This window comes from Xiphophorus hellerii, chromosome 19 (assembly GCF_003331165.1).
Source record: "Xiphophorus hellerii strain 12219 chromosome 19, Xiphophorus_hellerii-4.1, whole genome shotgun sequence".
Lineage (NCBI taxonomy): Eukaryota > Metazoa > Chordata > Actinopteri > Cyprinodontiformes > Poeciliidae > Xiphophorus > Xiphophorus hellerii.
Genome location: NC_045690.1, coordinates 1,550,637 through 1,568,248, shown reverse-complemented (window position 1 = coordinate 1,568,248; position 17,612 = coordinate 1,550,637).

Here is a 17,612-nt window from a genome sequence, read left to right as displayed (position 1 = left end):
CACAGAATAACCTGAACCCAGCTGCACAGTAAAACCAGGCGTTTTAGCACATAAATTCAGAGAACGGAAGCAGGACTGTTTGTTTCTGAGGCAGTTTGGTTTGTGTGCCTTGAATAAGTAAATTGAACTGCAGAATTAATCTGTAGTCCTTTTACAACAAGCTGTTTGACTTAAAGCATCTCTTAACAGGGTCAATTAGGTAAAGAAAGAAAAATGTGACTGAACTCTAATTATTGAAGCTCCTGCAAATCAGGCTGACAGAGGAACGGCTGCCTGGCTTCAGAACAGAGCGGTGCTTTACATGTTTACAGCAGATCTGGACTTCCTGACCTGAACCGGAGTGGCGGGCGAGCCGGTCAGCAGCAGTCTGCCAGACTGAGTAGTCGGTTCAAAACCCTGCTGACCAACAGGAACAATCTGGACCTGAAGGGTTTCGCCATAAACCTGAGATGATGTTCCTGAGGTAAATGCAGCATGAGTCTACCATCACTGCACATCAGCTCTCTGGAAATGACTTTAACTTAGTAGCAACAGGATCCACATGGTGTCGCTCAAAAAGTCAAATTAGTTTGAATTTTACACGACAAACAATATATTCTGTATTTTATTCTCTGATTGGAGCCTCTACAGTTTGCTTTGTCTGTTCACATGGAGTTTCATTTTGATCCAAACCAACTGTCTTCATATGTTGATGTTTCTGTCTTTGCTCCCTGACCTCCAGCTGGTGAACCTGCCTACCTCCACACGGTGTGTTCAATGACACCCAGAGAGTTCAGCTTTGACTCATCTGACCGGACTGCATCGCCAGCTTGTCCAAATCTACAGAAATGTTCAGACAGCTTTTCCTTCAGCAGTGGAGTTTTGTGCAGTATTGCAGTGAATTATTTTCTGGGAAAACTTACTGCCAGTTTTTGAGCATCTCGGTGTTCCTTGGATCTTGGACGGATCTTTTGTCTCCTCTAACAGGAACACAAAGTCCTTCAACTCATGACAAATATTGTTTTTAATTCATTGAACAGATCTGAATTTGAACTGGATTCTATTGACTGGATGTGAATTGGACCAGTTTGTCCTCTAAGTGGTGAGATGGATAAAGAATAACAGTGATGTCAGTAACAGATTTTTCATTAAGATTTTCAATCCAGTAATCAGAATAAAGTTTCTTATCCATCATGCATTACTATTTTTGTGATTTTTTTAAGTAAAATGATTTATTGCTGCTTTGCTCTGCGTCTCTGGGGATTGGTGTCTCATAACCCAACAGAGGAAAGCAATATGTTTGTCTAACTGGAAATATTCTCATGATTTATCATTTATGTGATTAAAGATGGCGATATCTAGATTTGTTGTTCCTGCAGTGCTGGAGACACAGAGCTGCTGTTACATCCTAGAAAATACAGGAGACAGAAAAACGAGAGGAAGTGGAGAATGAAGCCATGACCAGTTGATCCCAGAACAGACTAACTAGCTGATAGCGATGTGCAAATCACAATTTCCTTCAATGAAATGACAAATATCAAAACATGAAAAATAACTTTTCAGCTATTTTCTGACTACACTTACATTATTTTGGGGCTTATGTCAATGAAATATGAATTAATATTTACTGTCAAACCTTTTTACTGTCTTGTATAAAATCAACTTAAGCTGCAGAGTCTTTTAGTACTGCATCGAGTCTTTCAATCTATCAAACTATCTAGCTTCAAAAGCACAACATCAAATCTGAAGAAACACTTGGAGTCCCAGCAGGACGGCTTAGTCAAAGTCTGAGCAGAGAGCTGACGCCAACATGCAGGAGGAGAGTCTCTGGCTTTTGGGAGAAACGGATCAGCGAGTTTTACAGGTCGGGTTGTGATTCAGTCCTGAGTTTGGTTAAATGTCCAAAGACATTTTCAGGCATCACAGACAAACGGAGGAAGACAGAGCTGTGTGTTTGTCCTGTCTACGCTGTGAACTGGTCCCATCACTCCTTAAAATCCATGAAACCCACACATGATGATTCCTGGGGTTTGAGGCGTTTCCACAGCTTATCGGTGTGACGATGACACATCTCACTTTTCCTTCTGAAAGGCAGAAAAGCGGAGCAGGAATCTGAGTGGGCCAACTCCCAGTTCATTCATGCTCATGTCTTCATATTTTGTGTTTGTGTCATTTCTGTTAGCAAAGCCTCAGGGACCTCAGGGTGGATGTGAGGATGTGCACACGCTCGCCTGCACATGTGAGAGTGTTTGACATTTCTTATTGCCTCGCTGTTGGCCTCCATTTGTTCTGAAGGTGTGAATAAAATGTTTGTCCTGTAAACCCAGAGCTCCGGCGTTTCAGGCAGCGTGAGAGAGAGCAGCTGGAGGAGTAAAAGCAAAATATCACTAATGTTGATTATTGAGTGGATTAAACAGAAACATTGAAATTAGATGAAAATACTGAAGAATTGTGATTTTCTTTGCTGAAGTATTTCATGTTACGCCTCAGCAGATCATGACGGTCTTTCAGTTTTCATCACAACTCTGAATGCAGAGTTTGGATTTTTAGGCTTTCTGATAATAAAGACAAACAATATTCCAGCCTGGAGAGAAATAATACATGAATGCATTTTTATGCCTTCTTTATTTTGCAAAGATGATGTTTTTTGTGTCAAAGCAAGAACAAATCCATCTCTAGGAATAAATCGTTTCTCCTGTTCCTAGAAAAGCAGATCATTTTTCCTGAAGAGTTTTTGTAATAAATAAATTCACTTCCAAATATGTTCAAAATGCTAAGAATTGATGAAAAACTGGTTTATGAATTCTTCCTGCTTTTTCTTACCATTTAATGCTTCTTAATATTAAACATAAATTTCATTCTATTTTATACTGCTATCCTGTTCAAAGTGAATAAAATAAAATAAAGCTCAAGTTGTTTATGGCCTTAAATCATTTTATTTTTAAAAAGCTAAAGTTTTTGGTGTCAAGTTTTCTTTTATAGTTTCGTAGATTTAAGTTTCGTGAGCTCGTGGATTGAATTCTTCTATTTTAGTTGCAACAGTTTGTTTAGTAAAAAATCTGACCTTGATTGGCCTATTTAAAGTTTCAGGAATCTCTGAATGTGTTTTCTCCAGCTGGTTTGTTTCTTTTGCACAGTTTGAGATGAACCATCTCCGGACCAGTTGTCAGAGGAGTGGTCTAGTGCAGGTGCTGCAGCAGGAAGCTCAGAGTCTGGTGAAGGTCAGAGGAACGAAGCGTTTCGTTTGCCGTTTATCACCTTTTAATTCCACCAAAGCCCTGACTGGCTCAAACTTACTGGAAGGGGATCAATATCTGCCACACATCACTCTCTTCTTCCTCCTCTCCGTCTTCGGCCTTGACTGGTGTCGGCATAGCAACATTGCACTTCCTCTAAATTACAGTGTGGCAACCAATCAAACGGGAGCAGTGACCCTGGAGAGGCAGCCATAACAAATCAGCCTCAGAGGAGACGTGTGTGTTTTCAGAGGCACATTTGGACCTTCACCACTTCGGGTGAAAACTTTTGACTGGAAACAGCCTGATCAACGTTTCATGGTTCTGGTGACCCGGTCCGCTCTGCTGGCTCCTCTTCGGTCTGACTGTCATGTTCTGATGAGGACAGGAGATCCACAAATCACACAAACCGTTTACATCTTGGCAACGTCTTCGGCTGTTTCTTCTAGAATTTGAACTTTTAAATGATTTTTCTGGATTCCTGGACGAGCCAGCAGTCGATCAGCTGTTTCCTCCACCAGTTCACTTCATTTCATGTCCCATTATGAGCTCATTATTTTTAAATCCTGCTGCTTTTTGGCTCACCAGGTAAAGCTGCTGATGCTGAGCAAAGCGGCTGCGTCTAAAAATATCCCATGATTGCCACAGCAGTGGGCTTTGACTGTTCCCTGATTTTCAGCTCAAACCTACATATTCCACACTGGGAGGATTTGTAATAACTAGTTTGATCGCTTCAAAGTATGGTGGCTGTTGATGACGACTCACACACAGACCATAAATGATGCAGAGGTCCAGTGTGTGTGTGTGTGTGTGTGTGTGTGTGTGTGTGTGTTTGTGGTTTTGCCTCTTTTTAAAAACAGAAACTGTTTCATCTCTAATTCCACAGCAGGACTTTTCCGACAGTTTCCATGAAATGAAGCAACTTTCCACCTGCTCACATTTCAGAAACCGCTGCTGTCGCTAAGAGCCCCGCCTCCCTGGAGCTGAGCGTCCAGTCAAAGTAAATGGTTGGAGAATTAGAGTGCAGGTCCATGTAACGACTCGCTGTGCAGATTTGAAGGTTTGCTCCGGGACTGAATCCTGTGGAAACGTTTGGAGATAAGAACGGTTCATTAAAGGATCAAAAACTTTTTACATTTACGCTTAAAAATAAACTTAATCCAAAAAAACAAAGTAATTAACTACTTTAGTGACTCAGTGTAACATCAACATTAATATCATCACTGATACCATTTTTCATTTGATTTCCATTCTTATGTTTCATTAATTAGTTTATGCAGAAGAAACATTACAGGAGAAAATAAATCAATGTGTGATTAAAAAAAAGTGACATTAAGTAAGAGATCAAAGTTTCAACAATTCCTTAACGGGTCTGGATGTGAAGACCAGAACGGTTTTCTGCTACTGAGGTTTTTGAGTTTGACTATTTTGTTTTGTACTGGTGGAGCTAAATCCATGCTATGTTATGTAGAGCATATTTAAAATGTGAAATAAAAGTATTTTTATATTTATGTAACAATAAGTAAAAGTAGAGGCAGACAACCAGCAACCCTGCAGTTACAGGTGAATATAGAAAACAGAAGCAGGAAAGTTTTAGTATTTATTACCAAAGATGAAAAATCCACATGAAAACTCACCCAGTTTCTCCTCTTGCACCTCAGATGCTGAAGCATTTATATATAACACTTTTGAATGCAGTGGATCTAAAACTGATTAATTCTGGTAAATGGAGGAAGCTGCTTTTCAAAGCAGAGCCGATACACGGCCTGGTTTTATCTGGACCGCAGAAGAAGATTCCCCAAGTGGGACGGAAAGAAAAGCAATCGATAGCTGGCAGAAAGAAAAAGACAAACTTCAGCTTCCATCCAACTAGAAAGATTTATTTACACTTTATTTATTTCTATAGTAAATTATTCCAGTGTGAGATTTTGCCATTCATATATTTACTGTTTGTAGTGTTAGTGTTAGCTTTTAATGAAGAGTAAAGATAAAGGAACTGAACCCAGAAAAACAGCAACAAGGACTTTGACTTCATGGCCTCTGCACTCAGCGCCGCTGCAGCAGCAGCTCCAGCTGCAGCAGCCGCAGCAGCAGCAGCAGCAGCAGCAGTTCCAGCTGCAGCAGCAGCAGCAGCAGCTCCAGCTGCAGCAGCAGCAGCTGCAGCAGCAGCTCCAGCTGCAGCAGCAGCAGCAGCTGCAGCAGCAGCAGCAGCAGCAGCAGCCGCTGCAGCAGCAGCTCCAGCTGCAGCAGCCGCTGCAGCAGCAGCTCCAGCTGCAGCAGCAGCAGCAGCTGCTCCAGCTGCAGCAGCAGCAGCTGCAGCAGCAGCTCCAGCTGCAGCAGCAGCAGCAGCAGCAGCTGCAGCTCCAGCTTCTTACAATAAAACATGTTATATTGACACCATGGATTCATCCTGGAACACAGCAACTCAGTGACTTTTTGGCTCAATTGCAGAAATATGTCCCCCCAAAAGTTTCAGCTTACAGCATTTACATCAGATTCTTAGTCTGGACTTTGACTAGGCCATTGGAGCAACTAGATTTCCTTGTTTGTTCTTGTAATCATTGTGCTGCAGATTGTTTGGCATCATCTTGTTGATGGCCCAGTTTGAGTAAAGCTTCAGCATCAGATGCCTCACATTTAGCTCTAAAGTACTTGGTAAACAGAGGACAGTCACATGACCCAGGATCCAAGGAGTCAGGAAAACAAGACCTCCACTGCTCTGTCACTGCAGACGCTTTGCTGCAAAGAAACATGCGGAGAAAAAAAGAGAAGAGGAATTTAAGACGAGTAAAGAGTGAAGCTAAGGGAATCTATTGTCTTCCAGTTCTGCAACCAAACTGGGGTTACTAGAAGAACCAGATGTTCAGAACTCGGAGAAATCTGAACAAGACCGGACCAGGAAATATCTGAAAACAGAATTTCCAGAAGTTTAATGGATGAAATGAGAATGACTCTTAACAGTGAGGATGACGGGTGAGTCAGTAACAGACACAGAGCTCCACTTCAGTCAGCAAGGTGGAGGTATGGACCGGTATGGACCAGTATGGACCAGTATGGACCAGTATGGACCGGTATGGACCGGTATGGACTGGTGAGGTTAAAGAGGAGCTGGTTGGACCTTTCTGGGTCAAAGATTGGCTCAGAATCAAGACACTGAACTCAGAAAGTGGTTCAGTAAGAAGTCTGCATCTTTCATAAAGATCATTTCTATGTGCTTCATAAACTTTAACATCCTACATGCTAACTGAGCCCTGCAGCGTCTGCATTACTGGCTGAACATTTATTTCTTCCATGACTCCATCTCATCAAAATAATCCGTGGTGACAGTGATGTTCAAACAAGACGAAGGCCCGTTAAAGCAGTCAGCATGTCTGTGTTTTACGGCGCTCTATTCATTTGTGCTGACTAAATTCTGCTTACATGATTTCAGCGCCTTGCTAACCCACACAGCTGCTGTGTCTCAGGAAATGCAGCTAATTTACATTTTCCCAACAACAATAACTTCTCATTATGTTTAAAGTAATGATTGTTTGTGTGTTCTTGCTGTCTCATAACCTCATTGGCAGCAAATCAACCTTTTGGAGCAGATGTGAAATTAGTTGCAGCAGGATGAGAGTTAAGCCACTGTGGGACAGAAGAAAGCAGCTGAGGATGATGGATGAAGCTCAGGGTGTAGCTCTGAGCTGAAGGTGTAGCTGGGAGCTGAAGGTGTAGCTGGAAGCTGAAGGTGTAGCTGTGAGCTAAAGGTGTAGCTGTGAGCTGAAGGTGTAGCTGGAAGCTGAAGGTGTAGCTGTGAGCTGAAGGTGTAGCTGGAAGCTGAAGCAGTAGCTGTGAGCTAAAGGTGTAGCTGTGAGCTGAAGGTGTAGCTGTGAGCTGAAGGTGTAGCCCTGAGCTGAAAGTGTAGCTGGTTAGCTGAAGGTGTAGCTGGAAGCTGAAGGTGTAGCTGGAAGCTGAAGGTGTAGCTCTGAGCTGAAGGTGTAGCTGTGAGCTGAAGGTGTAGTTGTGAGCTGAAGGTGTAGCTGGAAGCTGAAGGTGTAGCTGTGAGCTGAAGGTGTAGCTGTGAGCTGAAGGTGTAGCAGGGAGCTGAAGGTGTAGCTGGTTAGCTGAAGGTGTAGCTGGTTAGCTGAAGGTGTAGCTGGAAGCTGAAGGTGTAGCTGTGAGCTGAAGGTGTAGCTGGTTAGCTGAAGGTGTAGCTGGTTAGCTGAAGGTGTAGCTGGAAGCTAAAGGTGTAGCTGTGAGCTGAAGGTGTAGCTGTGAGCTGAAGGTGTAGCCCTGAGCTGAAAGTGTAGCTGGTTAGCTGAAGGTGTAGCTGTGAGCTGAAGGTGTAGCTGGTTAGCTGAAGGTGTAGCTGGAAGCTGAAGGTGTAGCTGTGAGCTGAAGGTGTAGCCCTGAGCTGAAAGTGTAGCTGGTTAGCTGAAGGTGTAGCTGGAAGCTGAAGGTGTAGCTGTGAGCTGAAGGTGTAGCAGGGAGCTGAAGGTGTAGCTGTGAGCTAAAGGTGTAGCTGTGAGCTAAAGGTGTAGCTGGTTAGCTGAAGGTGTAGCTGTGAGCTGAAGGTGTAGCTGGGAGCTGAAGGTGTAGCTGTGAGCTGAAGGTGTAGCAGGGAGCTGAAGGTGTAGCAGGGAGCTGAAGGTGTAGCTGTGAGCTAAAGGTGTAGCTGGTTAGCTGAAGGTGTAGCTGTGAGCTGAAGGTGTAGCAGGGAGCTGAAGGTGTAGCTGTGAGCTAAAGGTGTAGCTGTGAGCTAAAGGTGTAGCTGGTTAGCTGAAGGTGTAGCTGTGAGCTGAAGGTGTAGCTGGGAGCTGAAGGTGTAGCTGGAAGCTGAAGGTGTAGCTGTGAGCTGAAGGTGTAGCCCTGAGCTGAAGGTGTAGCTGGGAGCTGAAGGTGTAGCTGGGAGCTGAAGGTGTAGCTCTGAGCTGAAGGTGTAGCTGGGAGCTGAAGGTGTAGCTGGGAGCTGAAGGTGTAGCTGGTTAGCTGAAGGTGTAGCTCTGAGCTGAAGGTGTAGCTGTGAGCTGAAGGTGTAGCTGGAAGCTGAAGGTGTAGCTGTGAGCTGAAGGTGTAGCCCTGAGCTGAAGGTGTAGCTGGTTAGCTGAAGGTGTAGCTGGTTAGCTGAAGGTGTAGCTCTGAGCTGAAGGTGTAGCTCTGAGCTGAAGGTGTAGCTGGTTAGCTGAAGGTGTAGCTGGTTAGCTGAAGGTGTAGCTGGAAGCTGAAGGTGTAGCTGTGAGCTGAAGGTGTAGCTGGAAGCTAAAGGTGTAGCTGTGAGCTGAAGGTGTAGCTGTGAGCTGAAGGTGTAGCTGGTTAGCTGAAGGTGTAGCTGGTTAGCTGAAGGTGTAGCTGTGAGCTGAAGGTGTAGCTCTGAGCTGAAGGTGTAGCTCTGAGCTGAAGGTGTAGCTGTGAGCTGAATGTGTAGCTGGTTAGCTGAATGTGTAGCTGTGAGCTGAAGGTGTAGCTGGAAGCTAAAGGTGTAGCTGGAAGCTAAAGGTGTAGCTGTGAGCTGAAGGTGTAGCTGGAAGCTGAAGGTGTAGCTGTGAGCTGAAGGTGTAGCTGTGAGCTGAAGGTGTAGCTCTGAGCTGAAGGTGTAGCTGGAAGCTGAAGGTGTAGCTGTGAGCTGAAGGTGTAGCTGTGAGCTGAAGGTGTAGCTGGAAGCTGAAGGTGTAGCTCTGAGCTGAAGGTGTAGCTGTGAGCTGAAGGTGTAGCTGGAAGCTGAAGGTGTAGCTGTGAGCTGAAGGTGTAGCCCTGAGCTGAAGGTGTAGCTGGTTAGCTGAAGGTGTAGCTGGTTAGCTGAAGGTGTAGCTCTGAGCTGAAGGTGTAGCTCTGAGCTGAAGGTGTAGCTGGTTAGCTGAAGGTGTAGCTGGTTAGCTGAAGGTGTAGCTGGAAGCTGAAGGTGTAGCTGGAAGCTAAAGGTGTAGCTGTGAGCTGAAGGTGTAGCTGTGAGCTGAAGGTGTAGCTGGTTAGCTGAAGGTGTAGCTGGTTAGCTGAAGGTGTAGCTGTGAGCTGAAGGTGTAGCTCTGAGCTGAAGGTGTAGCTCTGAGCTGAAGGTGTAGCTGTGAGCTGAATGTGTAGCTGGTTAGCTGAATGTGTAGCTGTGAGCTGAAGGTGTAGCTGGAAGCTAAAGGTGTAGCTGGAAGCTAAAGGTGTAGCTGTGAGCTGAAGGTGTAGCTGGAAGCTGAAGGTGTAGCTGTGAGCTGAAGGTGTAGCTCTGAGCTGAAGGTGTAGCTCTGAGCTGAAGGTGTAGCTGGAAGCTGAAGGTGTAGCTGTGAGCTGAAGGTGTAGCTGTGAGCTGAAGGTGTAGCTGGAAGCTGAAGGTGTAGCTCTGAGCTGAAGGTGTAGCTGGTTAGCTGAAGGTGTAGCTGGAAGCTGAAGGTGTAGCTCTGAGCTGAAGGTGTAGCTGTGAGCTGAAGGTTGTGGGTCTGCATGTTCTACACTCGGCGCCTGCAGCCGGTTTTTGATGTTTCTGTTTTCTGTCTCTGATGCTGAAGCGACTCAGGAATCAGAAATTTCACCAAAGGAGACAGAAAATGAAGATGAAATTAATTTGAGAGAAAATTCCCTCATGTGGAATCCAGCTAATTCTGTTTTAAGTTGTTTGATGATTAATGTAAAACTCAAACAATAAATGTTTGCAAAATCAAAGACTTGATGCAAACAGTTGAGCTTCTCTAGACAGAATATTAAACTGAAATTGATGTCAATGATCGATAAATAGAATGAAATTAGAATTTTTAATTGATTGCTGAGTAAACAGAGAAATGTTTTGGTGACCCGATGACCCGATGACCCGGCGGTCCGATGACCCGACGACCCGGCGGTCTGATGACCTGATGACCCGGCGGTCCGATGACCCGATGACCTGATGTCCCGGCGGTCTGATGACCTGATGACCCGGCAGTCTGATGACCTGATGACCCGGCGGTCTGATGACCTGATGACCCGGCGGTCTGATGACCCGGCGGTCTGATGACCAGGCGGTCTGATGACCTGATGACCCGGCGGTCTGATGACCTGATGACCTGATGACCCGGCGGTCTGATGAGTCAAATGAAAGACAACCAGAAGGAAAAGGAGTTTTAAGGATCATTAAAATCTCTCTGCTGTTTTTGTTGTTAATATTAATGAGTCTCTGGGAAAGTTCAAGATTTTACATTTATAAGCACAAAGTCAAAACTGATTATTCAGATGACTGACTCAACTTTCATTCCTTTAAATTCAGCAATAAATTAATTTCCCTTAAGTCGAGTTTTTCTGCACACTGAAGGTTTTCTGTCTATATTGTTGTTTTGCTTAATGAAGGAAATGCTAAGTGGCCTTTTGATCATATTTCTATTAAAAACAATTATGAGGGTTTTGGATTTTTCTGCTTTTTTCAGGGTTGCCTTTGTGATCAACTAAAAAATTTCTCCAAACTTCAACTTCTATTCTATTTCTATTATACATAATCATGTTCAGATCAAATCCATCCAGTTTGTTGCATAGCTGCTTAAATCGGACCCGGGTTCTGCTGGCCCAGATAATCCCTGGAGAGGCTGATGGTCTGTAATTTCCATGAAACCTTTTTAGGATTTTTCTGAAAAGTTGAGCATAAAAAACATAACGTTTGTATCAATTATCACAAAGTCTTCATCATCTTACTGCTAACTGACTCTGGTCCCCAAAGGCAACCAGCAGATAATACAGACAATGGATGAATGAATGGATGGAGGAGACTGTAGTTCATCATAGTGGCAGTCATGACAAACCTCCATTCATTCACCTATTCACTGCAAAAGTCAGCATGAAATGAACAATTATCCCAATGTTCATATTTTTGAACTGACATGAAAATAATACCCTGGAGAAAACCGTGGAGACAACGGCAGGCCTCCTGCAGCAGGCGCCGCCTCAGAGCCGTGACAGTCGGCACAATAGAGGTTAATTAAACCAACAGAACAAAACAAGAAGGAAGGCAAAGAAAAAAGCTGAATTGTTCCTTTCTAAACCTGGTGTAGCTGAATTTAGACAACTGGAAATAACTGAAGTCAGTAGAACTCATCCAGGATTTGGGTTCTGCATTACTTTGGTTTGCATGTAACACTAAACCAGAAACATTCAGGCAGCTTTGAGCTCTTCAGAATATTCTTCCTATTATGTTATGTTTTACTTTTTGCCAGGTGCTTTTTCAGACTTGCTGCTTTATCTCAAAGCATCGGCTGCCCTCAGTTGTCTTTACTGTTTTCACTGATCAGTGGCCAAAATGAGAGGCTGAGACTGAAAAGGTTGTAAATACACAGATATTTGCTGTGAATCGATGCCGTTTCTATGAGCTGAATCACCAACACGGTGTTTAAATGTTTCTGGTCTGAGTTCTGACACCGGGATTCATCGGTGGTTTCTGCGCTGCTTAACTCTTCCTGAAAGATTTTATTTGGAGTTAGAGTCATCTCTCCTCTGAGGTACCGGTATCATCTTGTGGATGTAAGAGATGGCTTTTGAATACTGAAATGGGAATGATAATATTAAGACTAAATGTCAGGCTATAAAATAGTAATACCCCCAGCAGGATTTCTCCTGCAACAATGCCAGACGCCCCAGTACGTCTCTGGATCAGCTCTGCGGCTCCATAACTGCAGCATTCATTAGTCGTATTGCTGCTTCCCCAGAGAGCTGGCATGAGAAACTGGGATGGGGAAGATAAGGGGAGGAAGAGAAAGATGAGAGCAAAGGAAGAGGTGAGGATTAGTGACAGAAGGGTGACACAGCGCTGCTGCAGGTAAATGTAAAGATTGATTTAATTCATGTCTAAACTCTGTCGACTCGCTCAGGTTCCCGCCTCACGCCTTCGCTGTCATACATTTTTCAGCTGGCTCTTGTTTTGGGGAGGTGGTTATTTTGCTCAGAGGAGAAATTACGATAGATTCCCCAAACCATTTTTCTCTCATCAATTATTCAGATGTGAGCCTCATTATGCAGGAAAATGTTCTCTGCTCCCTGAATCAAGTGCTGGCTGTGCTGATGTGTTGACATCCAGTGTACAGTTTAATCCCAGGTGACTGACGAGGAAAGTGTGTGTTATCACTTGTTTTTCACTGCCATTGCTCAAGTGCTGGTAGAAATGTTAATGTTCTCATTTATTTAGCTTCAAACAGTTCTGATGTGTAACGTGTTTGTGGGCCTACATACTGCAGGTCCTTGGTAAGAGAAATGTCTTGTTTGTTTCAGCAGAATAGATTAATAACAGTGAATAATCGAACATTTTACACTTATTTTATGTTGTAGCTCAATCATAATTACACTCAAATTGATATATTAATGAAGCATTTAATGACTGCAAAGATGGGAACAGAAGATTTGTTCTGCTCAGGTCTCCAAGTCAGACTAGATGAAAACAAAGTGCAAACTTTTCTTTATTAAACAGACAGTCCTGATCTAAACTATCTAAACTATTAGCTCGAAAGCTAATCTGGTTTCTAAGCTAATCAGGTTCCCAAACTTCTTACTGACATCGTTTGAACTACTTCAGAAACTTTACCTATTGTGGTTAAATGTGTACTTATTACAAAAATATAACTAAATTACACACATTTTACAAGAACAACTTGATCGTTTCATTTCTTAATCTCATGCCATGATATGCAGACGCTTGGTTTGCACTGATGAAGATCCAGTAGCCCTAATCCTTTCTCTCCAAACCACAGCAAAGCCGTTTTGCATTGGATTAGAACGATCAGAATTACTGGAGGTAACAGGAGGGGAAACTTTTACTTTACAAATTACTGACCTGGCCAATTCACAGACAATCTCCACAAATATTACAAATAGCATGTGGTCCCTGGATTAAACTGATCTCGTGTGAATTGGGTTTAAGATCAGATGCACCAAAAAAATACATTTATAAAAGTCTGAGACAGACAGACTGAACCAGACAGTTTCTACTGTGAAATCTGGAAATGAAAACCCTTCCGTACTTTACAACATCAGTAGAGGTTATTTAATCCTCACAGGGATGACATGCCTGGATACTAAGGTGATTCTGGTTCAGCACTCATTATATGACGGCTTGAATTTCAGTGTTTTCCCTGCTCACATACGCACTGCCTTCGTCTGAATCTCTCATGGAGCAGGGATGGATATTGACGTGAACCTCTGGTTTCTACCAAGCTGATGCACATCCAGCCTCCGGAGGATTAGAGAAGCAGGCTGCGCCTCATCCAACAGGATGCTGCAGGGCAAAACTAAACTTAACGGAAAGGTAGAGATGCCTCTGCAGGATATTAAAAATAAAACATATCAAGACTTCTTCCAAGATGTGTGTGTGTGTGTGTGTGAGAGAGAGAGAGAGAGTCTACACTCCAATTAATTCTGTGATGGTAATCAGGCTTCACAGGCCTGATTAGTATGGTTGTCATGACAACACTCCTGGGATCTGACAAGAGTTTTTTGGGATGAATTGACATCATGGCCCTTAACCTGACTGACTGAAATATTAATAACCAGATTGGACTGTAAACTGAATAGTTGTAGAATGAGTTCTTGCCAAACAAATATTTTCATGAGCTAAACATCAAGTCTGAGGCTCCAAAGATTCCTGCCACGGTCAGAGCAGAGGACCGACGCCATCTTAGAGGAACGCCAGGATGTTAGCAGTCTGTGTTACGGGGCTGTTCACGCCTCTCCTCAGCCCTTACACTCCTCCACCAGAGGGCGCCACTGGAGAGTGGACCCCTCTCATCAAGCCTTATGATACAAATTAAGAGGAGCTGAAAGTCCTTCAGCGCCTGAGGCTAAGTTCAGGCAGCAGGTCTTGATGCTGGATTCCAGTTTTTTTATCTGCATGGTCGCATGTGAAGAACAGTGCAGCGATAACACGGTACCGCTCTGCTTAGGGAAGAGATGATCCCGCCATGTGGACTGATTTTAGTTCCACTTATGGAAGTGGCACAAACTGGATTGTTTTGGGATGAAACGATCAGAACTGGGCCGTTCAGACTGCGATGAAAAAGTTGGATATGGATCAAATTTGTCTGCTGGATGAACAAAGCCTGAGTGTTGACATAATGTGGTAAAATCTGAGGTCCATTTTGAATTGCTCTTGTACTAACAGTTCCTAGCCTTGCCTTTCCTGGTGCTCTTTAGAGACGGATCCTCTGGGTTACTTCCTGGTTCCTTCAATCCCTGCCAAGCAGTGAACCAGCTCATCTACCCATCACTTTCTTCCCCCAGCTCCTCTTTCTCTTCCTGCTTTTGCCCCTATGAACCTGTCTGCCCTCCAACAAACTCAGTTCATCAGCTCCGAGTTTCAGCAGAACTCCAGTTCATTCCTGTTCACCTGCGCTGCTCTGGCATCACAGCCCACAGATCATCTCTCAACTTTCAACTCACCTCTTCCTGGACCTCCAGCTTCCCCAGAGTAAGATTTCATTCCTCACATTCTCCTTCACATTTTAAATCTCATCTGCTCCCCACATTGTGTCAAAATGTTTGATTCCCTGCAACAGATCAAAACTCCTCATTCACTCATTTCATTACAAATAAACATTAACTTTCCACTAAGTGCATTTTGCGTTGGGTCAGGAATTTACCAAAAAGAAAAAAATAATATTATTCATGCAGCTAATCTGCATCTAACTCCTATTTATTTTCTATGAGTAGAAAGGAGAAGATTTGAAAGTGCTGCCTGTGACACCATCAGGCCTCTGAAGTGGACTCAAACCTCTGGAGTGGACAGCAGAAACAGCTCCTGCAATCAGAAGAGTTCTCCTTTCTCCTATTAATATTCATGAAGTCTTAAATATGGAGCTGCTCTAAAGCAGAACTCTTAATTTTCCTGTTTACTTAAAACCTCATCAATTCCAAAAGCTACCTGAGTGAACAGAGGGCTAAGAACTGGAGCCACGGCGCTGATGGAAGCAGGACCAAATGCTGTGGCACCAAATAAAACCTGATTCATGCAGACAACTTCTGCAAACAATTAAGAAAATGGCTTAAAAATCAGATTCAGGAAATCTTACACAAGGTCGAGAGCTCTTGGTTGTCGTTAACCTCTGAGCCTCAGACCAGGACCGGATGGTGACCCAGCTCAGTAATGGTGTGAAGGAGCTGGTGTTGAATTGTTCCTGGTCTCTGAGGTGTGAGGCCTCAGCAGCCTCCTGAGCAGCAGCTGAGTTTCAATCTGCTGAACTTCAAGCCAGATTTACAACCTCTGAGAAGAAAAGCAGGTTTCATCCAGCTCAGGCCGTTTCAATGAAGAACTGGGACAAACTGTGAAACTGCAAATGTCTGCAGGATATCCAGAGGCCTTCAGCTGCCGGTGAAACCTGGATCCTACAGCCTGGATTTCTGTCCAACCAGATACAGAGCAGTGTTGGATTCCATGTTGGACTAGTTGATCAAAAGACTCCATTCTCTGTCACAGTCAGCGGTTCTTTGAGTAAATGATTACTGTGGTTCATAATGGATCTGTTGGTGCTGCTGGTTTAACTTTACGTTCCCACAGCAGGTCCTGATGCTCCATTCAGATTATTTTCTGAATCTGATTTTTTTATACATGTTCATTCACGGTATTAACTAAATGTGACCCCAAAGCGATCCGCAGAAGAACGTAGCCGTGGAAACGGGCCGTTCAGCTGGATTTGGATCACATCCTCAGCAAATAATAAAACTGAAAGAGGAAATCAAAGAGTTAAGATGTTATTTTAATTTGGTTTTGCATTTATACAACTTAACTTTTCTAATTACAATATAATTATTCACAAAATCCAAACGGTTGTATTTTACATATTTTCCTGTATTGTCTGAATTGCTTTCCTAATGTTTCTATATAAATAAACTTCATGCAAGCAGCTGCTAACATCAGCATTACAAGTCTATCTAATCCAAATAAATATTTTAGAGCCAACTGTCAGATTTAGTAAATCTCAATCTCTTTCTAAAATACATAAAAACATTGAGGCCAGCTGCGCTGCTGCCACTTCCCCGCTGCGTTCTCCCCAGGATTCACATCACATCTAGTATCTGTGGGTCTGATTTGATGGTTAAAAGCCGCAGCTCAGAACAATTTATTCATTGGAGCTCATTTGAGGCTCTTGAGACACTGAGGGTGAGGTTTTCTTAAGCTCACAGCTTCTTCAAATAAGCTTTTTCACACATTGAAGCTGAATAATATATTATGTCACTTCAGTCAAAAGTGTTGCATCAGAAGAGAAGAATGTCACATCGCTCTCAGCTGCGTAAACGCAGGCGGCTGAAAGTGAGAGGAGCTTCTGTCAAGGGATGAGGCTGGATTTCCTCTACAAAGAAGAATAGAAACAAACCTCTCAGCCTTTCAGGCACATTTCCTTCAGAAGCCTTTTTCAAATTTATCATGTCATTTATTTTCTCCTAATTCTTTTTTCCGGGAATGGCTCTGATCCAGCTCGCCCATACGCTGGACGTGTTTAGATCTGGGTCTGCGTTTTGCTCCGTCACCGTCCGTCTCTGTGGCCTGCTGCCATGTTTGCTCCTTGTTGAGATTCTGGTCATGCGCCTGGAAGGTCTCAGGAAACGGAGAGTCACTAAACGAACAGACAGATTGTTAATTTCCCTCCGCCGAGCGCAGACTGCAAAGGGCTGAAGTCTGATCCGGTTTGGACCCAGACCAAAACGCCGTCACTTTTATTAGCTTTGTGACGGCATCAATATGTCTTTCTCTCCTGGAGTTCAGGATTTCCACTTGGACATGTTTTCCTACTCTCTCCATTTCCTTCCTCTTTCTCCTACTAAGCTAAAAATAAATTTCGACACATTGTTTATTAATAATGAATTGAATATGAATGACATGGGAGGGATGAGTCAAGCTGAGTTGGAGGATCCTCTCATGAACTGAGGAAATAGATCATTAAAAGCTGCACTCATCAGATCACATCTGCTGGAAACTGTGACTCTTGGTAAAGTTTGAAAGATGATATGAAGATGATGTTCTGGAGGCATATTGACTTTTGACTTCCTGCTGTAAGTTCATTTAACATTTAATGCTCGATGGTGCAAAACCACACAGAAGGTCCATTTGAGGGTTTGAATCTCTGGTTTTGTTTTTCACCTACACTTTTTTGACTCGTTTCTCCAGGATGTTTTACAGACAGTCTCACCTTAAGAAGGCAAGATGTCTGAATCTCCTCCACTTAGATGTTCCTGACAGCGTTGAGGCCGATTCAGATTCTTTGGAGAATCCCAGAGCAGAATCATAAGCCAATGAGACAAAAGTCCACTTGAATCCTGGTTCTCAGTGGGGAAGAAAACAGACGAACCAGCGAAGCAAAGAGAGGATGAGAAGCAAAGGGAGGAAGTGAAGAAGGTTTTTATGGACATGAATGTTCTGAAAACCTTTCAGCCCTGCATCTGTGTAACTACAGCAACACTTTATAGTTTCTTCCTCGTTGTCTTTTTCTGTTC